The sequence below is a fragment of the Scardinius erythrophthalmus genome (genome assembly GCF_964197995.2).
Source record: "Scardinius erythrophthalmus genome assembly, chromosome: 9".
In the NCBI taxonomy this organism is placed as follows: Eukaryota; Metazoa; Chordata; class Actinopteri; order Cypriniformes; family Leuciscidae; genus Scardinius; species Scardinius erythrophthalmus.
The window spans coordinates 49,492,999-49,516,656 of record NC_138229.1 but is presented as its reverse complement, the minus strand read 5'-3'; the positions used below and the strand labels follow the sequence as shown (position 1 = coordinate 49,516,656).

The 23,658-nt window shown below is 44.0% G+C and overlaps 1 protein-coding gene across 1 annotated transcript in view; it reads left to right on the top strand.

Moving 5' to 3' along the window:
• The first annotated feature begins 1,028 nt into the window (after positions 1–1,028).
• Positions 1,029–23,658, top strand: part of LOC308695367 (stonustoxin subunit alpha-like) — a 136,865-nt gene continuing 114,235 nt past the window's right edge. Inside the window, exon 1 of the mRNA XM_081373489.1 lies at positions 1,029–1,100. The gene's annotated coding sequence lies outside the window, so the exon portion shown is untranslated. The remainder of the gene's footprint in view (positions 1,101–23,658) is intronic.

The window sequence follows — 23,658 nt, the reverse complement described above, 5'->3', positions numbered from 1 at the left end:
CCCATGTCGCTCCTTCGGGCTGAGCCCGGCCGGACCCCATGGGGGGAGGCCCGACCACCAGGCGCTCGCATACGAGCCCCAACCCCGGGCCTGGCTCCAGGGTGGGGCCCCGGCTGCGCCATACCGGGCGACGTCACGGTCCTCGTTTTTTTTTGTCATCATAAGGGTTTTTGAACCGCTCTTAGTCTGACCCGTCGCCTAGGACCTGTTTGCCGGTTACCAGTAGGAGATTGATTAAACTAACTCTTCTCAGGTGTTTTGGAACCGACATACTCATGGTATGCGGGTTTGGGGTAAATCAACCCAGAGGTTATGATTTACCAAATGGTAAGTTAACCTTGCTTTCTGGAATACGCCCCAGGAAGAATATAGGAAGAAAAATAAATAGGAAGAAAGATAAATATTAAATAGGGTGGGGATTTATATGCATGTATCTCTGAAGGAAACTGACTGTCTTCAGAATAGTTGCGATTACCTTTTCTTTTCCTCTTACCTCCGTATAAAGTCATGTTTATAAGCGCAGCTACTTTTTTACAGTTGTGAGCACCCTTCTGAAACCTAAAATGACAAATGGGACACCCAGTCGTGAAAATGTGCAGGGTTTGGTCACTGTAAGTCAGCAAGACCACAAGTGTACATATAGGCCTGGTTTCACAGACAGGGCTTAGATTAAACAGGATTAGGCCTTAGTTAAACTAGGACATTTACGTAGTTATTATAAACCTGCCTTAGAAAAAGATATGCTTTCAGTTAAAACAGTTTAAACATGCATTTGAATCCTCAAGCCTCAAGGCGTGATGAATGAGTTCTAATGAGATATGTCTGACTTCACTGATTGGATCTAGATACAATTTTCAGAAATTAACATTTTAATAAATTCCATTCTGTACCTCACACAAAATGATTATATACTGCCAGAAAGCATTTCGAGGTCAAAGGGGCAATGACCACTGGGCCACCTCCCCTCCAACCTTTCTCAACATTTCTGAGAACACTTTTTTCTGACAACACACTTTTTCATGAGACATTTCCTCAGTAGCAGAACTTTAACTATAACTACAGCCTCAGACGTCCTACCATATCAGGAACAGAGACTCCAGGTAAGAAGTGATTTTAAAACAATATCAACAGGCAGTGTCAGTGTGAATGTGTTGAGTAAAGGTTGAGAGAATAATAATAATAATAATAATAATTCGTTACATTTATATAGCGCTTTATCTGAGACCTCAAAGCGCTTTACATAGAAGGGGGGAATCTCCTCAACCACCACCAATGTGCAGCATCCACCTGGATGATGCGACGGCAGCCATATTGCGCCAGAACGCCCACCACACACCAGCTTACTGGTGAAAGATTACTGGAGAGAAGATTAATACAATGCACAGCAAATCAATCTACATGTTCACTGAAAGGAAAAGTTAATGCAAGTTTTCAGAGGATAGACATTAGAAATTGTGAAACCATGAGGTTGAAACTGGCGAGACTAGAAAGTGCAAAGTTGTATTTAAATATTATATTACATATTATATTTAAACTTTTATATTACTGACATATAATTTTGGTAGAATTTGAGGTTCTCTGAGAAGTATATCTTCCTAAAGCTTTCCATTGTTTTAATAATCCATGCAAAATACTGTTTTAGCACAGCATTCCAACTCTGTGAATATTCATAGACAGCTCGATCCCGACATACACAAATACACAAAATTACAGTATTTCAAAATATCTGTCTTGGTGAGTATTCACACAAACATTATCTGTTAAGTCTTAAATAAACGTTTGGTTAACTGTTGGGGAAAAACATCAGATGTGTATAGTATACAGTAGGACATAATGTATAGGCTGTCTGTCTCATTAATGTTTATCAAACAATTGTGGTATTATGGAAAAAAAGTTGAATATATATTTTTCATCTAGATATGGGTTTTGACTTGGTTTGTTTCAAATGTGTTATTATCAGGGATTTTACAGTTGCTTAGTGATTTTGTTTTGGAACCTTCAGAAAACTTTAAGTCAAGTCAAGTCAAGTCATCTTCATTTATATAGCGCTTTTAACAATTTAGATTGTTTCAAAGCAGCTTCACAGAGATAAACGTATTATTTAAGGTAACAGATTGTTTTGGCTTTATAGCAGTTCTTTAATAAAGTTATTTTCCAGCTAAAGTTAGTTTTGATTGATTCGCTTCCGTCGCAACAATCATTTGTTAATAAATTAGGGGCCGCTAAGACGACACCATTCTCTCTACACAGACTTTAAACGCGATCCTGTGAGAAACGCTGATGGCGTTCACATGCGCATTAAGAATTGGTTCTATAGTTATGTGCGTTTGAATATATGTGCGCAGGTTTGGAATTCCCTACAAACCAAGCCTAAACAAAGTACTGGTGTTTCCTTATAATTTTTGATACAGAATTTAATTTAATTTGATCAATTCGGGGTAGATACGCGAATTGAGTTTCCCGACGACGCTTTATCTGTAGAGTAGTAAAGGGATCCTCCATAGGGAGAGACTAGTTGGCACTTCAGCACTGCGTTGTCATCGGTCCAGGCGAAGGTCCTTCATCAGATCTGGATACGGCCTGGATCCGGCAGGCTGCGGGAAAACCTCGGGATAAACAAAGACACTAAAATTAGCGTAGATGCCATTCTTCTTATGATGTAACGAGTACATCAGGATTTATGGGAAGTGTTCCTGGTTCCAGCTGACCGAATCTACAGGTGCATTATGCAGTATGCATATGCACAGTATGTATGGTGCTGTATGCAGCCTAACATTGAATTATAGAAGTTTATAATGTATTATGTGAATGCTAGGTCAAAGAGATGTGTCTTTAATCTTGCTTTGAACTGACAGAGTGTGTCTGCTTCCCGGACAATGGTAGGAAGACTGTTCCAAAGTTTTGGTGCTAAATAGGAGAAGGATCTGCTGCCAGCAGTCAATTTTGATATTCTAGGTATTATTAACTGGCCGGAATTTTGAGATCGCAATAGACGTGAAGGACTATAATGCGTTAAGAGCTTGCTCAAGTACTGCAGAGCTAAACCATTTAGTGCTTTGTAAGTAATCAGCAATATTTTAAAATTGATGCGATGTTTAATAGGGAGCCAGTGCAGTTTTGACAGAACCGGACTAATATGGTCATACTTCCTGGTTCTGGTAAGAACTCGAGCTGCTGCGTTTTGAACTAGCTGTAATTTGTTTATTAAGCGTGCAGGGCAACCACCCAGTAGAGCATTACAATAATGCTCTATTGGGCTCTACTGGGTTCATGACCTCAAGGCTAGAGCCTTGAGGTCATGAACGCATGAACTAACTGTTCCGCATTTGTCAATGAGAGCATATGGCGTAATTTAGATATATTTTTAAGATGGAAAAATGCAGTTTTACAGATACTAGACACATGACTTTCAAATGAAAGATTGGTATCAAAGAGCACACCCAGGTTCCTAACTGACGACGAAGACTTAACAGAGCAGCCATCAAGTGTTAGACAGTATTCTAGGTTATTACGTGTGGAAGTTCTTTGTCCAATAATTAGAATCTCTGTTTTTTCAGAATTTAGTTGTAGGAAATTACGAGTCATCCAATTTTTTATATCAGCTATGCATTCCGTTAATTTTTGTGAATTAAGTTTCGTTAGGTTTTGAGCCTTGTGGTTCTCCATACTGAACTTGTGATCGATAAGACATCTCTTCATTTACTGCTACAAACTAATAACGGTCAGATAAGTGTGATTTAAACCATGCTAGTGCAATTCCACTAATGCCAACATAATTTTCGAGTCTATTTAAAAGAATGTTGTGGTCGATAGTATCAAATGCAGCACTAAGATCGAGTAACACTAGTAGAGAGACACAACCACGATCGGATGGATGATAAGAGCAAATCATTTGTGACTCTAACGAGAGCTGTCTCGGTACTATGGTACAGTCTAAATCCTGACTGGAAATCCTCACAGATATCATTTCTTTCAAGAAAAGAACACAATTGTGAAGACACTGCTTTTTCTAATATCTTTGACAGAAAAGGTAGATTCGAGATCGGCCTGTAATTGACTAATTCTGTAGGATCAAGTTGCGTTTTTTTAACAAGCGGTTTAATCATAGCCAGCTTAAAGGTTTTTGGTACGTATCCTAGAGACAAAGATGAATTAATGATATTAAGAAGAGGATCTGTGACCTCTGGAAGCATCTCTTTCAGTAGCTTAGTCGGTATAGGGTCTAACATACATGTTGTAGATTTAGATGATTTAACGAGTTTAGTAAATTCTTCCTCTCCTATAGAAACGAATGAATCAAATTTTTCTTCAGGGAGACTACAATGCACTGCCTGATGCGATACTGTAGTAGACGGTTGCATAGTTATAATTTTCTCCCTGATATTATCAATCTTATAAGTGAAGAAGTTCATAAAGTCATTGCTGCTGTGTTGCTTGGAAATTTCTGGGCTTGAATCTTTATTTTTTCGTTAGTTTAGCCACCGTTTCAAATAAATACCTAGGATTATGTTTATTTTCTTCTAATAGGTTTGAAAATAAGCAGATCTAGCAGCTTTTAAGGCCTCTCTGTAAGCAATTGAGGTCTCCTTCCATGAAATGCGAAATACCTCTAGTTTTGTTTTCTTCCAGTTGCGCTCCATCTCTCTGGCTGCTCTCTTAAGGCCCGAGTGTGCTCGTTGTACCACGGCGTTGGACTATTTTCTTTAATCTTTTTTAAGCGCAACGGAGCAACTGTGTCTAAAGTGCTGGAAAAGAGAGAGTTAAAAGTTTATGTTGCAATATCAAGTTCTTCTAAGCTATCTGGGATGCTGAGATGATGAAACTGATCAGGAAGATTATTAATAAAGCAATCTTTAGTAGCAGAAGTGATAGGTCTCACATATTTGAAACACGGAGTCGGCTTTGCAGCCTTGGCTAAATGAAGTTTACACGAGACTAGATAATGATCTGAGATGTCGTCGCTTTGCTGCAGAATTTCAACGGCATCAACATCTATTCCATGTGATAATATTAGATCTAGAGTATGATTACGACGATGAGTAGGTCCTGACACGTGTTGTCTAACTCCAATTGAGTTTACAATGTCTTTAAATGCCAATCCCAATGCATCTTTTTCATTATCGATGTGTATATTAAAATCACCAACAATTAGTACTTTATCTGCAGTCAATATTAATTCTGACAGAAAGTCTGCAAATTCTTTGATAAAGTCTGTATGGTGCCCTGGTGGCCTGTATACAGTAGCCAGCACAAATCTCAAATGTGATTTATAATTTATACTATATATTTTTACATTAAGTACTAACACTTCAAAAGAATTACATTTAAAACTTGATTTCTTAGTGGTTTTGAAAATATTACTATAAATTACAGCAACTCCTCCCCCTTTGCGTTTCAGACGAGGCTCATGTTTATAACAGTAATCTTGCGGGGTGGACTCATTTAAAGTAATGTAATCGTTTAATTTTAGCCAGGTTTCTGTCAAACACAGCACATCTAGGTTATTATCTGAAATCATATCATTAACAACGAGTGTTTTTGAAGTAAGCGATCGAATATTCAGCAACCCAAGCTTTAGCATTTGCTCATCTGTATTATACAGTGCTATGCATAAGTTTAGACACCCATGATAAAGTTGACTAAAAAGAGGAATAAAAAATCATCTTTTGGAAATTAAACTTAATGCCTTAATTAAAAAAATTAGGAAAAATCCAACCTTTAAGGACACCAATTTTCTTTGTGAATGAATAATGTATCGTAAATAAATAAATGTTCTTCCTTAAAATACAGGGTGAATAAGTTTGGACACCCCTGTGTTAAATTCCCATAGAGGCAAACAGATTTTTATTTTTAAGTATTTAAAAAAAAAAAAATTTTAGGATACTATGCATCCTGATAAATTTCCCTTGGCCTTTGGAATTAAAAAAGCCCCACATCATCACATAGCCTTCACCATAACTAGAGATTGGCATGGGGTACTTTCCATAAGATCATCTCTCAACGCAAATCAAGCTATTAGGCTAACTGAAATAAAACCATGCCAATCTCTAGGTATGGTGAAGGCTATGTGATGATGTGGGGCTATTTTAATTCCAAAGTCCAAGGGAACTTTATCAGGATGCATAGTATCCTAAAAAAAATCTGCCTGCCTATATGGGAATTTAACACAGGGGTGTCCAAACTTATGCACCCTGTATTTTAAGGAAGAACATTTATTTATTTACGATACATTATTCATTCACAAAGAAAATTAGTGTCCTTAAAGGTTGGATTTTTCCTAATTTTTTTAATTAAGGCATTAAGTTCAGTTTCCAAAAGATGATTTTTTTATTCCTCTTTTTAGTCAACTTTAGTATGGGTGTCTAAACGTATGCATAGTACTGTAGCTGTTTTTTATTTGTTGAACATCAATTAAATTTTTAACCTTAGATGGGTTTAAACGTTTTTTGGATTTCCAAATTCGGGGAACAGACACAGTCTCTTTATGATGATAGCTAGGTGAAAGAGGCTCTATGTGATGGGATTTATCTGACCTTGGTGACGCGAGGCCGCTAGCAGACGGTCGGTTTAGCCAGTCTGTCTGCTTCCTGACCTGAGCCCCTGATTGTCATGTTTGAGCTCTAAGACTATGTGCCATATTACTAGAGAGAAGAGCAGCACCATCACAGGAGGGATGAATACCATCTCTTTTCAACAGGTCAGGTGTGCCCCAAAAACTTTTCCAATTGTCTATAAATTCTATATTATTTTGCGGACACCACTTAGACAGCCAACCGTTAAGCGAACACAATCTACTGACTATCTCATCACTCCTGCAAACAGGAAGGGGGCCAGAGTAGATTACAGTGCTTGACATCGTACTTGCGAGTTCACACACCTCTTTAATATTAACACAGCACTTTTAAATTTGCTTTGATGTCAGGCGCTCTGTCTCCCGGCAAACATGTGACTATGGTGGTTGGTACTCTATTTTCACGTTCCGTGTAATAGAATCGCCAATAACTAGGGCACAATCATTCTCAGTGGGTGTTTCACTGAGCGGGGCAAATGGATTTGTTATGGTAATCGGAACGGAAGAGTGGTTTTTAGATCCGCGACTAGAGCGATCCCTCACTGTCACCCATTTGCCCGGCTGCACAGGCTCTACTTCAGCTGGAACCGACTCATGTAAAGTGTTCACTATGCTAGGCGCATCCAAAATAGTATCTAAAGCTCTAGCACTCTTACTATCCTCAATTAAAATTTGGATGCGTGTTTCTAGTTCTGAAATCTTCTCTGTCAGCCTGACTGTCTCCTTGCATTTATCACATATAAATCCTATATTGCCGACAGAGAAGGCTATGCTAAACATATGACATGAAGTGCAGGTGACAATAACAGGACAAGACATTACTCACCGTGTTTGTTGAGTGATTCTTACTCACCTGAGCTTTTTATGAACTCAAAGGCGCGGGCGCACGCGAGAAAATAAATAAATAAAAATAGCTGAGCGCACAGGTGGCGCGTTAACAGGCTATCGAATTACTAGCGTGTTGTGCTAGTAGTAACGGAAGCTAGCAATGTAAGGTTAATCTGAGATGTTGTAGTAGTAGTATAAACAACTAGAAATTTTAGTAAATGATGGTTCAAAACAAGGAAATATGAGGCTAAGACGGAGCTTACAGCACCGAAGCAAACAAACTCACAGCAGGCAGCGAGGCAGACAGGAGCAATCCATCAATTTAACATGATTTTTCTCAAAACTCTGTTGACTGAGCAACACATGTTTGAAGTCGATAGAGACAAAGAAACAGACAACAGAGAGTATAATGGGGATAAAAGAGAAGACTGTCTATGAAGTAAATGTATGTAATTAGTGGAATATTAAACAAAATATAGTAACGGCTATATAGCTGTGTGCGCGAGCTGATAAGAGAAAAACGGATTGAGCGCTCAGCGGCAGATGCATTTGAGCGCATCCCTTTTTCACAGACAACAGTGGAAAGTTTGTAGTTCAGTCGGATGTCAAAGGCAAATGAAGGAAAAACGAGGCATATATAACGTTAACTGACGAGAGAGAGAGAGAGAGAGAGAGAGAGAGAGAGAGAGTACTTCTGTTGAAGGCTCATGATTGCTGATCGTTCACTCAGCACGTGTCATTTTGATTAAAACTAAACCGTATATGTAAGTGAACATAAACTGTTTCCTGATTTATGTATAACAAGTGGTTTCCTACATTATTACGGGATGTTTCCAGGTCAAGAAGTTTAATGAACGCAAACATCTGAAGTGCGCGCCCGAAAATCTGTGTCTCGGACAGCGCGTGAGTACTAAATTGAATTCTCTTTCACGTCTTGTGCTTGTACGGACAAACTTACACTAAATCATTTAATCTCTTAACCAGCACCCCTATTTTTGAGAATTTTCTGAAAATGACATATACAAATGTCTGTAGCTCTTAAACCCTATGGTCCACATTCATAACTTTTTAAAATAGATCTTTTTTTAAAAATAGACACTTGAAACTTTGTTGCCCAAGAGTCATTATAACTCAAAGTAGCATAGGAACAGAGTACAACAAGGTAAAATTTATATGAAAGTGACTCACAATTTCTTTGAATGGACTTCACTTAGGGAAAACTTGATCAGACTTTTATGTTAAGGGCCTGAAAACACCATAAAGATAAAATTGAATGTCTGACCATGTTTTGATTCAAATTTGAGGATGATACTCCCAAAAATGTAGTTTCTGTAAGCTTTTATTCAAGAAAAGTATAGGCGTCCTTTCCAAAAGGCAATTTGGCGACTCCAAATGGACACCTGGCACCCAACCACTTGACATAAGGAGTAAACACTACATAGGCCCACTACATACATGTATAGCAATTCAGAACTGTTCTGCCCTTCAAACCACACAAGAAAAAAAAAAAGAGATTTCAGCACAACATTTGAACTATATTCTCTTAATTCTATACTACATGTATAGACATTCCAGAAGTGATCATTTTCCAACTAATGTATAAAATATATAAAAAGAAGAAAAAAATGTTTTAGAACATTTGTAATTACAAAAGTGTTTTTACTCAAATAAATTACAATAAACTGATAATTATGACCGCCGCTAGCATAGCTAGCGAAAGCGGTCATATAGGGATTGTCAAAGTTTTTTTTTTTTTTTTTCCCGTCACCTTACTGAATTTTTCGTCAACGATACCAGGGACACCGAAGCACCGGGGAACATGAAATTTGGTGGGCATGTAGCCCCACTAGACTTCTAAGGAAAAATTTCGTTTGGTCCCCGGGGGCCACTCCCCCCCCGCGCTGGGGCCCCCCAAACCCCAAAAAATGCAGTTTTTCCTAAATAACTACCTGAACCGTGGCACCGAGGATGAAGAAATTTTTATGGTATGTTGGTCTACTAGATTTTTACGAAAAAATTTCGTTTGGTCCCCGGGGGCCACTTCCCCCCCCGCGCTGGGGCCCCCGTAAATTTTTCGTCAACGATACCAGGGACACCGAAGCACCGGGGAACATGAAATTTGGTGGGCATGTAGCCCCTCTAGACTTCTAAGGAAAAATTTCGTTTGGTCCCCGGGGGCCACTCCCCCCCCGCGCTGGGCCTCCCCAAACCCAAAAAAAATGCAGTTTTGCCTAAATAACTACCTGAACCGTGGCACCGAGGATGAAGAAATTTTTATGGTATGTTGGTCTACTAGACTTTTACGGAAAAATTTCGTTTGGTCCCCGGGGGCCACTCCCCCACCCCCCCCCCCCGCGCTGGGGCCCCCGTAAATTTTTCGTCAACGATACCAGGGACACCGAAGCACCGGGGAACATGAAATTTGGTGGGCATGTAGCCCCACTAGACTTCTAAGGAAAAATTTCGTTTGGTCCCCGGGGGCCACTCCCCCCCCGCGCTGGGCCCCCCAAACCCAAAAAAATGCAGTTTTTCCTAAATAACTACCTGAACCGTGGCACCGAGGATGAAGAAATTTTTATGGTATGTTGGTCTACTAGACTTTTACGGAAAAATTTCGTTTGGTCCCCGGGGGCCACTCCCCCCCCCCCCCCGCGCTGGGGCCCCCGTAAATTTTTCGTCAACGATACCAGGGACACCGAAGCACCGGGGAACATGAAATTTGGTGGGCATGTAGCCCCACTAGACTTCTAAGGAAAATTTTCGTTTGGTCCCCGGGGGCCACTCCCCCCCCGCGCTGGGCCCCCCCAAACCCCAAAAAATGCAGTTTTTCCTAAATAACTACCTGAACCGTGGCGCCGAGGATAAAGAAATTTTTATGGTATGTTGGTCTACTAGACTTTTACGGAAAAATTTCGTTTGGTCCCCGGGGGCCACTTCCCCCCCCGCGCTGGGGCCCCCGTAAATTTTTCGGCAACGATACCAGGGACACCGAAGCACCGGGGAACATGAAATTTGGTGGGCATGTAGCCCCACTAGACTTCTAAGGAAAAATTTCGTTTGGTCCCCGGGGGCCACTCCCCCCCCGCGCTGGGCCCCCCCAAACCCCAAAAAATGCAGTTTTTGCTAAATAACTACCTGAACCGTGGCACCGAGGATGAAGAAATTTTTATGGTATGTTGGTCTACTAGACTTTTACGGAAAAATTTCGTTTGGTCCCCGGGGGCCACTTCCCCCCCCCCCGCGCTGGGGCCCCCGTAAATTTTTCGTCAACGATACCAGGGACACCGAAGCACCGGGGAACATAAAATTTGGTGGGCATGTAGCCCCACTAGACTTTTAAGGAAAAATTTCGTTTGGTCCCCGGGGGCCACTCCCCCTCCACGCTGGGCCCCCCCAAACCCAAAAAAATGCAGTTTTTCCTAAATAACTACCTGAACCGTGGCACCGAGGATGAAGAAATTTTTATGGTATGTTGGTCTACTAGACTTTTACGGAAAAATTCCGTTTGGTCCCCGGGGGCCACTTCCCCCCCCCGCGCTGGGGCCCCCGTAAATTTTTCGTCAACGATACCAGGGACACCGAAGCCCCGGGGAACATGAAATTTGGTGGGCATGTAGCCCCACTAGACTTCTAAGGAAAAATTTCGTTTGGTCCCCGGGGGCCACTCCCCCCCCCCCGCGCTGGGCCCCCCCAAACCCAAAAAAAATGCAGTTTTTCCTAAATAACTACCTGAACCGTGTCACCGAGGATGAAGAAATTTTTATGGTATGTTGGTCTACTAGACTTTTACGGAAAAATTCCGTTTGGTCCCCGGGGGCCACTTCCCCCCCCCGCGCTGGGGCCCCCGTAAATTTTTCGTCAACGATACCAGGGACACCGAAGCACCGGGGAACATGAAATTTGGTGGGCATGTAGCCCCACTAGACTTCTAAGGAAAAATTTCGTTTGGTCCCCGGGGGCCACTCCCCCCCCCCGCGCTGGGCCTCCCCAAACCCAAAAAAAATGCAGTTTTTCCTAAATAACTACCTGAACCGTGGCACCGAGGATGAAGAAATTTTTATGGTATGTTGGTCTACTAGACTTTTACGGAAAAATTCTGTTTGGTCCCCGGGGGCCACTTCCCCCCCCCCCCCCCGCGCTGGGGCCCCCGTAAATTTTTCGTCAACGATACCAGGGACACCGAAACACCGGGGAACATGAAATTTGGTGGGCATGTAGCCCCACTAGACTTCTACGGAAAAATTTCGTTTGGTCCCCGGGGGCCACTCTCCCCCCCCCCGCGCTAAACCCAAAAAAATGCAGTTCTTCTTAAATAACTACCTGAACCGTGGCACCGAGGATGAAGAAATTTTTATGGTATGTAGGGCCCACTCTTAAGGGCCCACATCAACCTAGCCCATAATCACTCATTTGTGATTTGCGCCCCTCCCATAAAAAATGAAAATGCAATATTATTCTGCTTTAATCGCCCCTATCTTCAGTGGAGATGTTCAGAACTGCACCATATTTCATGTGTATGATTAACTTGACATCCTCTGGGGGTATCCTCTGCTAAGTTTTGTAGAATTTCATCCATGGGGGGGTATAAAATAAATTCATTTATGTGCACATTTAGTGACTGTACACTCATTGGCCTGTAGATGGTGCTGTTGAGCGAAGGGTTGCTGGTTTAGGATGATACTGTCACACACACACATGCAGGAATACAAACAAATGCAAGCATGCACACACACTGACATCCACACGCACAGACACACACCCATAGACACACATACAAATCCACATGCACAGACACACAAACACACACGTGCACACATACATACACGCACAGACACACACACACACACACACACACACACAGACACACACATACACAAACACACACACACACACACACACACACAGACAGACATGCACATACTATTACTTTTTTTAGGTATATACATAAACACGCAATACAGCCAAATTACTCCACGTCATTTATTTTTGTGAAAAGCCAGTGTAGGCCTGAGCGGCGGTCATATTTTGTACCGCGATGCGGTACATCTAGTTATAATGAATATCCTATTACTTTCTGCTGCTCTTCATCGCTGCTCATCATCACTTTCTGCAAAACACCACCAAATCTCTTCTGTAGTTGACGATCCATGATAGAGATGCTCAGATATATGCTTTGGAGTAAATCCGTGCGTTTATGCGAGCTCCATGTGGCAAAACAATATGCTATGTGTGTGTGTCAGACTGTTGGCGCCGCTATGTGTGTGCTCTGCGTGCGAGTGGCGAAAAACACATGTGAATGAAAACCTTGCGCACTTGAATTTGACGAATATGCTTGCATAAACTGTAGTGATGTCCAGGTCATGAACGAATCGTTCTTTTGAACCGGTTCTTTTTAGTGAACTGGTCGAACCAGTACACTAAATCGGACTGAATCGTTCAAAACAGTTTGCGTCTTGCGTCAGCACTGATCCACAAGTTACGTCTAGGTTACGGATGTAACCCTCGTTCCCTGAGTGGGAACGGAGACGTTACGTCGGATGACGACGATTGGGGTTTCGCTTAGAAGCCTCTCACCTTCGAGTATATAAAACGAGCCAATGGCAACGAAATGCCATTGGTCTGCGGAATTTGCATAGCATATCTCCGCCCACCGCAGGGGGTATAAAGGAAGTACGCTGGCAACATGCAGATATGTCTTTGCTGAGGAGCGGAGACTGAACTCAGACGCTTTTCAGCGATACAGCGGAAGTGGCAGGAAGACGTAACGTCTCCGTTCCCACTCAGGGAACGAGGGTTACATCCGTAACCGAGACGTTCCCTTTCGTGGTCACTCCGAGTTACGTCGGATGACGACGATTGGGGCTCCAGTCTAATCACGCCACCTCGGCTGTCATCCAGTGCCCTGCGTAAGTCTGAGCTCCCTGTTGTGAGACTAGCACGAACGAAGGAGTCCTACCTAACACAGGAATACCAAGGTACACTGGGAAGCATATCTCAGGAGAAATATGCAATTATGCCTCACCAATAAGGGGGGGACTTGAGAGACACATATGACCCAGAGGGATGCATATGCAGTATCACTGAGGTGTCCAGCCGCAGGAGGAATATTTAAACCCCAGGGGTGGCAAGGTGGCTTGCCAAGGGAAAGACACACGCTCAAAAAGAGACTTACAGTGGAATACACATGTGGGGGTCGCCCAGAAGGGGGACCGTGCACATGGAGGCACCTAGTCAAGCGCAAAAGCTGCGTTATGGCAGATTGGCATAACTCAGGCGTTGACGTAACCAGTGCTGGAGGAACTCAGAGCTTATTAGACTCACCTGAGAAGATAATCGCACGTATCCCGTCCGTGGAGAGGAATGGCGAGCAAGCGAAGACACCTGAGCAGAATCTAGCACCGGCTGGTTGAAGCGAGTACATGAGAAGAATACAGTACACTGGCTCTACTTGGAGATTATAGAATCTCGCGAATGTGTTGGGTGTCGCCCAGCCTGCAGCTCTACAAATGTCTGTTAGCGAGGCGCCATGCGCTAGAGCCCAAGACGAAGCCACACTACGAGTGGAGTGGGCTTTCACACCAAGGGGGCATTGATGACCTTGCTGCTGGTATGCCAAAGCAATGGTATCCACTATCCAGTGAGATAACCTTTGCTTTGAGAAAGCCTTTCCCTTCAGCTTCCCACCATAACAGAAAAAGAGCTGGTCTGAGGTCCTGAAACACCGCGTTCTGTCTACGTAAGCACGAAGGGCGCGTACTGAGCAGAGCAGTGCCAAGGCTGGGTCTGCCTCCTCCAAAGGCAGCGCTTTCAGGTTCACTACTTGGTCTCGAAAGGGTGTGGTAGGAACCTTGGGCACGTATCCAGGCCGGGGTCTCAGGAACACGTGAGAGTTAGCCGGCCCGAATTCCAGGCACGCTTCGTCAACCGAAAATGCCTGCAGGTCCCCTACCCTCTTGATGGAGGCCAATGCAACCAGGAGCGCTGTCTTCAAAGACAGGAACTTAAGCTCCACTGATTGCAGAGGCTCAAAGGGAGCACTCTGCAGGGCAGTTAGAACCACTGAGAGGTCCCAAGAGGGTACGAGGGGAGGACGAGGAGGATTTAGTCTCCTCGCCCCCCCCCCAGGAACCTGATGATCAGGTCGTGCTTTCCCAGAGACTTACCATCAACTGCATTGTGATGTGCGGCAATGGCGGCAACATACACTTTCAGGGTGGAGGGAGACAGCCTTCGCTCCAACCCTTCTTGCAGGAAGGAAAGCACAACACTGATGGGGCATTTCGTGGGTTCTTGATGTTTAGAAGAACACCAGTTGACGAAGAGGTTCCACTTCAACGCATAGGCATGTCTCGTGGACGATGCTCTAGCGGAAGTGATGGTAGCCACCACCGCTGGTGGTAGGGTACTCAAACCTGCCTCGTCCCGTCCAGGAGCCACACGTGGAGGTTCCAAAGATCGGGACGAGGGTGCCAAAGGGTGCCCCGTCCCTGAGAAAGGAGGTCCTTCCTCAGAGGAATTGGCCAGGGAGGTGCTGTCGCGAGGAGTACTAGTTCGGAGAACCAGGTCCGGTTGTGCCAATGCGGGGCAACCAAAATGACCTGCTCCTCGTCCTCCCTGATCTTGCGCAAGGTCTGTGCAAGAAGGCTCACTGGGGGAAACGCATACTTGCGTAGGCCCCGCGGCCAGCTGTGCACCAGTGCATCCGTGCCGAGCGTGCCCTCGGTCAGGGAATAATACAGGTCGCAATGGGACGAGTCGTGGGAGGCAAACAGGTCTACCTGTGCGTCCCCGAACTGATCCCAAATCAGCTGGACCGACTGGGGATGGAGTCGCCATTCTCCAGCGAGAGGTCGAACTCGAGACAGCTCGTCGGCCGCCTGGTTCAGGTGTCCCGGGATATAAATAGCTCGAAGTGACCTCAGATGCTTCTGACTCCATATGAGGAGGTGGCGAGCGAGTTGCGACATACGGCGGGAGCGTAGACCACCCTGATGGTTGATTTACGCTACTGTTGCGGTATTGTCTGATCGGACTAGTACATGCTGACCCCTGAGCAGCGCATGGAAGCGGTGCAGGGCGAGACGTACCGCCAGCAACTCGAGGCAATTGACATGCCAAAGGCACTGGGGTCCTGTCCAGGAGCCCGCGGCAGCATGACCATTGCACATGGTGCCCCAGCCCGTGGTGGAGGCATCTGTGCCGGGAAACTCGTTCTAAGGGCACTCCGGCCCGTAGAAAATTGAGGTTCGTCCACGGGGTGAAGGTCTGACGGCAGGCTGGAGTCACTGGGACTCGGAGCGTGCCGTGTTGCCATGCACACCTCGGGACTCGATCGCGAAGCCAAAGCTGAAGCAGTCTCACATGAAGCAATCTCAGCGGCGTTACTGCGGCTGCGGATGCCATATGCCCCAGGAGCCTCTGAAAAAGTTTCAGTGGAACCGCACTCTTGCCCTCGAACTGACGAAGACAAGTCAGCAGTGACTGCGCGCGCTCGCTCGTAAGCTGCGCGCACATGGCGACCGAGTCGATCTCCATACCGAGAAAAGAGATCCTCTGCACGGGGCAGAGTTTACTCTTCTCCCAGTTGACCCGAAGGCCCAGACGAGCTAGGTGCCGGAGCACTAGGTCCCTGTGTTCGCAAACCTGGTCTCGAGAGTGAGCTTGGATCAGCCAGTCGTCGAGATAGTTCAGGATGCGAACCCCGTGTTCCCGGAGGGGAACAAGGGCTGCCTCGACGACCTTCCTAAAGACGCGAGGAGACAGGGCTACCGCATACTGGTATGCCCTCCCCTCGAAAGCAAACCGAAGAAACGGTCTGAGTCGAGGTAAAATGAAGACATGAAAGTAGGCGTCCTTCAGGTCGATCGCTGCAAACCAATCCTGCGGCCGCACACACTGGAGGATGTGTTTGGCCGTTAGCATCTTGAAGCACGGTCATTAACCGCGTCCTGCCAGAGGAAGCCAGGGGAGGGCGCGCGTCCCACGGGGGCGTGCTCTGGCAGGGGTCTGGCGGGGGATGAGAGGAGCGTGGCCCGTGGGCGACGCGTGCTGTCATCCACAGCCTCTTGGGGCTTGGAGGAAGGGACATCTGTTCTTGAAACAAGAATTTCCCCCCGGCCCTCCACCGGGGAAAGGAGTGGCCCTGCTACTAGCTCCTGAGAAGAACTGAGCCCTAACCCCAAGCTGCCCGTCTCAGAAGTGCTGCTTAGCATGGCGTTTAGCCGGCTAAGGGGCGAAGACAGGCGGTGCCACCCTCCTGCGACCTCCTCTGCTGTGGGCCAGTGAAAGCTCGAGGGGAGGAACGCAGAGGGGCGGTGTCGGCGGGAAGCAGGCTAAGGAGACCACACGGACAGATGACCGTCGGTGCAGAAGGTCCTGCGCCTGCTTATAGAGTGATCGAAGACTGTTGGGCGCAATCCTCAACCACACCGCCGACTAGGCTGCCCGTCTCAAGAGTGATGCTTAGGCTGGCGTGGCAGTCTAAGGGGCGGAGACGGGCAGCGCCGCCCTCCTGCAACTTGCTCCTGCTCAGGGCCGGTGAAGACCAGAGGGGAGCAACCGCATGGAGGGGGCCTTGGCGGGAAGCAGACTAAGGAGACCACATGGATGGATGACAATCGGTGCAGGACCCGAGTCTACTTCAGGTGGTCGAAGCCACACCGCCAAAGAGCCCAGCCCGGGACATGGGGGAGCTTAGAAAATGAACTGTCAGACACCCCCACATCAACCTGGCTAAGCCCATGTCTGGACCACACTAGTGGACATCACCTGACCCAGGATCACGCAGGTGCTGATGTCGCCTGAGCGAGGTCGGCAGTGTGCGTGGCGGAACAAACCAGGCCGGGCATGGGAGGCATAGCGTCCCAGCATAGGGGCGTGGTTAGAATTTCCGCGTTCTGCCAGGGTTGGCCAGGGAAGGACTAGCGTTCCACTGCGGCCGGTTCGACAGAACTCCTGGCAGAGGGGACTCTCACACAGAGATCATTGAGTCTCGATCTATAAACATCGCGATGGTCATATTCCCGTAATGAAAACATGACTCATCAACGAGCGCTGCCGAGCGTGATTAAGCCCAACACGCACAACAGCGCTCGTGACCGTTAGGCAGATGACTCACGCACACACATCCAGAAAATACACGGGCGAACCGTCTTGAAAAAGACGTGCCGCGTGCAGCTCTTTTAGAGAGTGGAAAAGCTCAGCAGAGTGCTGAAGCGCCCAGGGAGAAACACACTCACTGTCGGCAGATTACTGCACAAATCAGCAGCAGGAAATGCAATCTCGCTGAAAAGCGCCGTCACACCAACACACTGAAGAGCCGCTCGTCTCGAAGAGATTTGAGAAGACACTCAAAAGGCTTGTGGAGTGAAGTACTGAACTTGGCTCCGAAGCGAAAACATATCTGCATGTTGCCAGCGTACTTCCTTTATACCCCCTGTGGTGGGCGGAGGTACGCTATGCAAATTCCGCAGACCCATGGCATTTCATTGCCATTGGCTCGTTTTATATACTCGAAGGTGAGAGGCTTCTAAGCGAAACCCCAATCGTCGTCATCCGACGTAACTCGGAGTGACCACGAAAGGGAACTAAAGTTACTCACTTTCGGACATGCCTGAGTCCTGACAGTCCCTTCGACTCGAAAGAAACCAATATCCCGGAGTAGGCCTATATGTTACTCCCAGTGCTTAATTTGTAAAGTGGGAGGTCCCGGAGCGCAGAGGGGTGGTGGATCCGGCGACTCAAAACGGGGGTTGGAGGTAACAGAACAAAAAAAAAAAAAAAAATTACACTGCCTATAGCTTCTCTGCAGGGGCGGCGCCAGATGTGCTGAGGGGGTGCTAGATCATTGACAGGGGGAGCTGCAAAACTTGGCCACTAAATATTTAATGTTCAATTATTTTAATGATCACAATTAAAGTTTTAATTTTATTAAATTGAACAAGCGCAACATTCAGCATTCAATCAAATATTCTAAAAGATGTAGGCTATTATTAATAATAATGTTATTTCAACACAATATCTCGTTATTTTGACATAATATGTGTGCGTGCAACAAGCAAGATGTGCATTTGTAAATCCGGTGACGTTTGTATTGATTTTTATTAGTAAAAAAGTGTTTTCTCTGATAGTGTCGACTCGGCTGCAAAGATGAAGTTGACGATTGCCATCTCCATGTGAACGCGCCCATAGAGAGAAATGCACATAAATAGGCCCAATGGATTACATAATCAGAGAGTAGCCTTTTTTTTATTTTATTTTTTTATTATTTCGTTTAAAGACATTTTAAGCTTTGTGTATTTGATGTATTTCTCATGTCTGTGTGAGGCATACACTGAGTTTAGTTAAGTTAGGATGAGATATGCGCTCCAGTTCACGTGCAATGCAAAAGTGACCGCGTGGGCGCCTCCATGATTGTCTGTTATATTTGCTTTTTATTCATTAAATCCAGGCAATTGGTTAATGAAAAATTGATTAAAATTAAGATACAATTTATACAAAACGAAATTCACTTTAAAGAAAGGCTTTCTACAAAACAAAACTTGATGAAGTGGTCAAAATCATGTCTGACCCGCTCCATGTCTCATATTGCGCATCCCATACTCGGTTGTGCTGTTTCAACATAAATGGAAAAAAATAAATAAATAACATTTATAATATTTTAACAAATATGAAACTAAATGCGCTTTTTTAATCCATATAACAGTAGGCCTACATACTCTCTATTTGTACAAATTGCTGCACATTCATTTAATTCTGAATTTTGCACACACAAATTGAAAGGCATTATTTGTTCAAATCAAGTTCACGGATAATTGTGCGTGCATTTATTAATCATTATGATACTAAAATCATAACAAACTAGGCTATGCTATGTACAAAAAATCAGATGAGCCCAGAATATGAACGCAATTACACGTTAAGCATTTTCCTCCCATAGAAAATCATTATAAGAACGCTTAATGTGGCTTAATGCAGATTAGAATGTCCCCATATTATGTCAATACTACTGCTGTGTCCACCATTATGGAGATCGAATTGTGTCTTTATTACATGCGAGAAAATAAATGATCTGAGAGGAAAAAAAAAGTTTGAGAGAAAAAGTTATCATACTGATAGCAAGCATTTCATGAGAGAAAAAAAATATTTGAGAGAAAAAGTTTTCATACCAATAGCAAAAAATAATAATATTTGAGACTAAAAAAGGTTTTGAGAGAAAGTATTTTCTCATAGAATTAATTTGAACTTTTTAAAATTATTTCTGAAAAAAAAAAAACTCAAAAAAATACTTTGAAAAAAAAAACTCTCAAATATATATTTTTAGCTATCAGTATGAAAACATTTCTCTAAAAAAAGTGTTTCTGTCAAAATGCTTTTCTTTGCTCTCGATGCAATTTCTTGCTCTCATGTCAGGATTCTGCTTTGACTGTGAGAATTGTGTCATGGGCGGGGCCACGTTCCTATTGGCCAGTCGGGTGAGCATCGTCTTGTCTTGGGAGTCGAACTGAATCATTATACCATTGTTCGGTTCACCGGTATAGATGCCGCCTCTGCTTTAGTTGAGCACGGACACTCCAATGTTTGGGTAAAGCCGAGTTCAGACTGCACGATTTTCAAAGTAGTCGGGTCACTGTTCTTTTCACACAGCGTGACTATCTGGGGTAACATTCAGTTGCTGGTGTGTTCACACTGCACGATGCATCGGCGACAGGAGGTTTCACACTGCATGACTTTCAGGAGGAAGAATCGCCGACAACTTCTGTCTGGTCCGCAAACTACGTTTCACAACCAAACACACGCGAGAAGTGATAAGGGAATACCGCAAAATCCCACGTGCGTGAGACTGAAATTGTTATTAAAAATGATAGCATGCAAGAAGCTTGCGATCCAAATTGTCGGTGCACTGATTTGCAGCGAAAAGGAGAAAAAGAAAAGCATATTATGCATGAGGAAATGGCTGGGAAGACAAGGGGAGCAAGGACTGTGTGTTCTGCAAAGAGAGTTTGGGGTAAATAAATAATGTTGCAATGTGCTGCTGTTGCTGCTGGTCAAGCAAATGTTTGTGCTTTGTTTCTGTTTGATATAATTGTAAATATATCTATTAAAATACTGATATTGTGGCCTATAACTCCTCCCCGAACTCCCCGCTGCTCTGTATCTTGCTCTCTCATTGGCTGTCGGTCATCGCCGATGTAGTTTTCAGTCAGAACACTTTTCACACAGCAGGATTTTGAATCGCCGACAGGTCCAGATATTTAGCATGCCAAATATCTCACGGGCGTCGGCGACTCGTCGGTGATTCTCTCAGATCGCGTCTTTGCTCATTCACACTGCGTGATTGTCACTCGCGTGAACGAGCACCGATTTGCCTGTGATTTCGGGCATTTGTCGGCGATTTCTCAAAACCTGTCGGTGAGCCAAAATCGGGGCTAAAATCGTGCAGTCTGAACTCGGCATAAGGTGATTCACGGTGATCATAGATGATCACGGATGTATTGCCTGCGATAATTAAAGCAATATTGCTCAGCTTGTCAGTGAACTACGGCTCTGTGTAGTAAATGCCGCTTCATATGAAAGCAGGCGATGGAAATGTACTATTAATCAAGAAACCGGCTTTACTGACGAGATGCGCATAACAATTTCATCCGATATATCGCCCAGGCCCAGCCCTAGTTCATCATATTCAACCTCCTGTACAGTTTTACTCAATGGACTCAGAATAAACTATTTTGTTTTAAGGTCAATATGATACATTTCCTGTTTGAACCTATAACTTAACTATAACCTAAAATGATTGTTATTAATGTGTTTAGCATCTGTATCTCTCACTATAGGTAGGCTATATAGAGCACTATCGTGCCTGAACGCGTTCATTGAACGATAGTTCATATTTTGGGTGAACGTGAACTGAAAGTAGCCTACTGTATTACTGCCTGATAAACGTTACTGTGAACTCGTTCATTCTGGTGTCTGTAAACGTCACGCTCTCTCAGTTTAACTTCATTCAACAGAGTGCCAGATTTCTATAGAGCTTTCCAGGCGAAAACCCGGCTTAACGGTCCTCCACGACGGGTTCGAGCAACAGCGAGTGTATGTGTGTGTTCGAGTGAGCGACAGTGAGTGTGTGTGTGCCCGAGAGCAATTGTGTGTGTGCGAGTGAGCGATTGTGTGTGCGCGAGTGAGTGAGTGAGCGAGCACAGTGAGTGTGTATGTGAGTGAGTGCGTGTATGTGCGAGTGAATGTGTGTGTAAGACAGCTCGTGGTGACTGGTCGGAAAGCAACGTGTATTCTGACATATTTCTTGTCCACAACATGACAAGATTTTAAGGAGTCAAAATCGTGTAATCTGACACCGTGACTATCGTAACAGACACAAAAATCTTGTAATCTGAACCAGGCATATGAACACCGTGAATCATCTTACCCAAACATTGGAGTGTCCGTGCTCAACTAAGGCAGAGGCGGCATCTATGCCGGTGATTCTGTTCGGCTCCCAAGACAAGACGAATCGATGCTCACCCGACTGGCCAATAAGAACGTGGCCCAGCCCATGACACAATTTTCACAGTAAAAGCAAAATCCTGACACGAGAGCAAGAAATTGCATCGAGAGCAAAGAAAAGCGTTTTGAGGGAAACACTTTTTTTTTTTTTTTGAGAAAATGTTTTCACACTGATAGCAAAATATATATATTTGAGAGTTTTTTTCAAAGTATTTTGAGAGAAATTTTTTTTTCTCAGAAATAATTTAAAAAAATTAAAATGTATATTTTTTATGTTCTATGAGAAAATACTTTCTCTCAAAACTTTTTTTTAGTCTCAAATATTATTATTTTTTGCTATTGGTATGAAAACTTTCAAAAAAAAAAATTCTCTCATGAAACAATTTTTTGCTATCAGTGTGATAACTTTTTCTCTCAAACTTTTTTTTTCTCTCAGATCATTTAACTTCTCGCATGTAATAAAGACACAATTCTATCTCCATACACCATGGTCTCCACATTCTTGATCAGCGGAAACGATTTTTGCTTGTTTGAGATGACTGGCCAGCGTATTTGAAAAAGTTAAGCAAACTTTTCTGTCTTTTTGACATTTTTCCCCTGAGTGAAACGATCGAGGCTAACAGCAATCTCAACTAGTACAACAAGCGCGCAAGTCATGTGTCACAAACATTGAACACTACACAAACAGTAATTTTATTTTTTTCATTTAGGCAATTAATTTTCCATAGTGACACAGGAGGTGCTGGATCCAATAAAAAATGTTCCGGATCCAATGTCGGAGGTGACGGAACATGTTCCGGCGTGTTCCGGCTCAAATTAAGCCCTGGTTTATGGCGAGTAAAACGTGACTTTTCTAAGACTAAACTGAAGAAGGCGAAGGAGCAGTCTACCCTTCCATCGCCGTCAGTCCGTGTCTATTTTTGAATGGGATTGATAGAGACGTCAGACGGGCGGCGACGTCACGGCAACGTCACAGTAGTAACGGATACCTTACGGCGACGTGGTGACTGCGTACGTGAGAAATGTATAAAAAATCATAATGTCTGAACCAGGCACGTCACCTAATAAGACGCCTGATGCGCACGTCGTCCCTCAGTACGTAGCCTAATAAGACGCCTGATACACGCGTCGTCCCTCAGTACCCCAGAAGACGCCTGATACACTGTAAGGTTTAGCGTTTATGGTAACAATTAGGTCATATATGAAATATTAGCTCGAGCAGTAAGGAAATTTGGGGAAATATTAAAATCATAACTCATGGTCATAATTCATAAATTTCACATATGCTATTACATTGCCTGCTAATTATCAAAAATGTTTCGTTCTATAACTGGTCTCTCATCAGTCATTCGACCAGTGAATGCTTTGATTATACCAGTTAAGAAGGAATATTTATATTATCAAACCTCAGACAAATTCTCTCCTGGCCGTGGATGCAAATTGCTGGGTTTATGAATTAAAATAAAGAGCTAGTAGCCAGATCTTATCGCAATTTCATTGACAATTACATTGGTGGGATTGTAACACAGCGTCAGTCAAAGTATAAAAGATTTATTTAATCAAAAATGACACACAAAGGATTATATGCATATAGGAAGTAATATAGGCTAATCTACGTACGCAAAATTACACAAGACACACGAACGTTTAAACAAACAAACATAAAACATGACTTGATCAGAATGAAAATAGGAAGAAAGTGAGGGGAAAAGTATGGTAATTTACAAACAGGACCTTTTAAGAGACAACTGTGAAAGCCG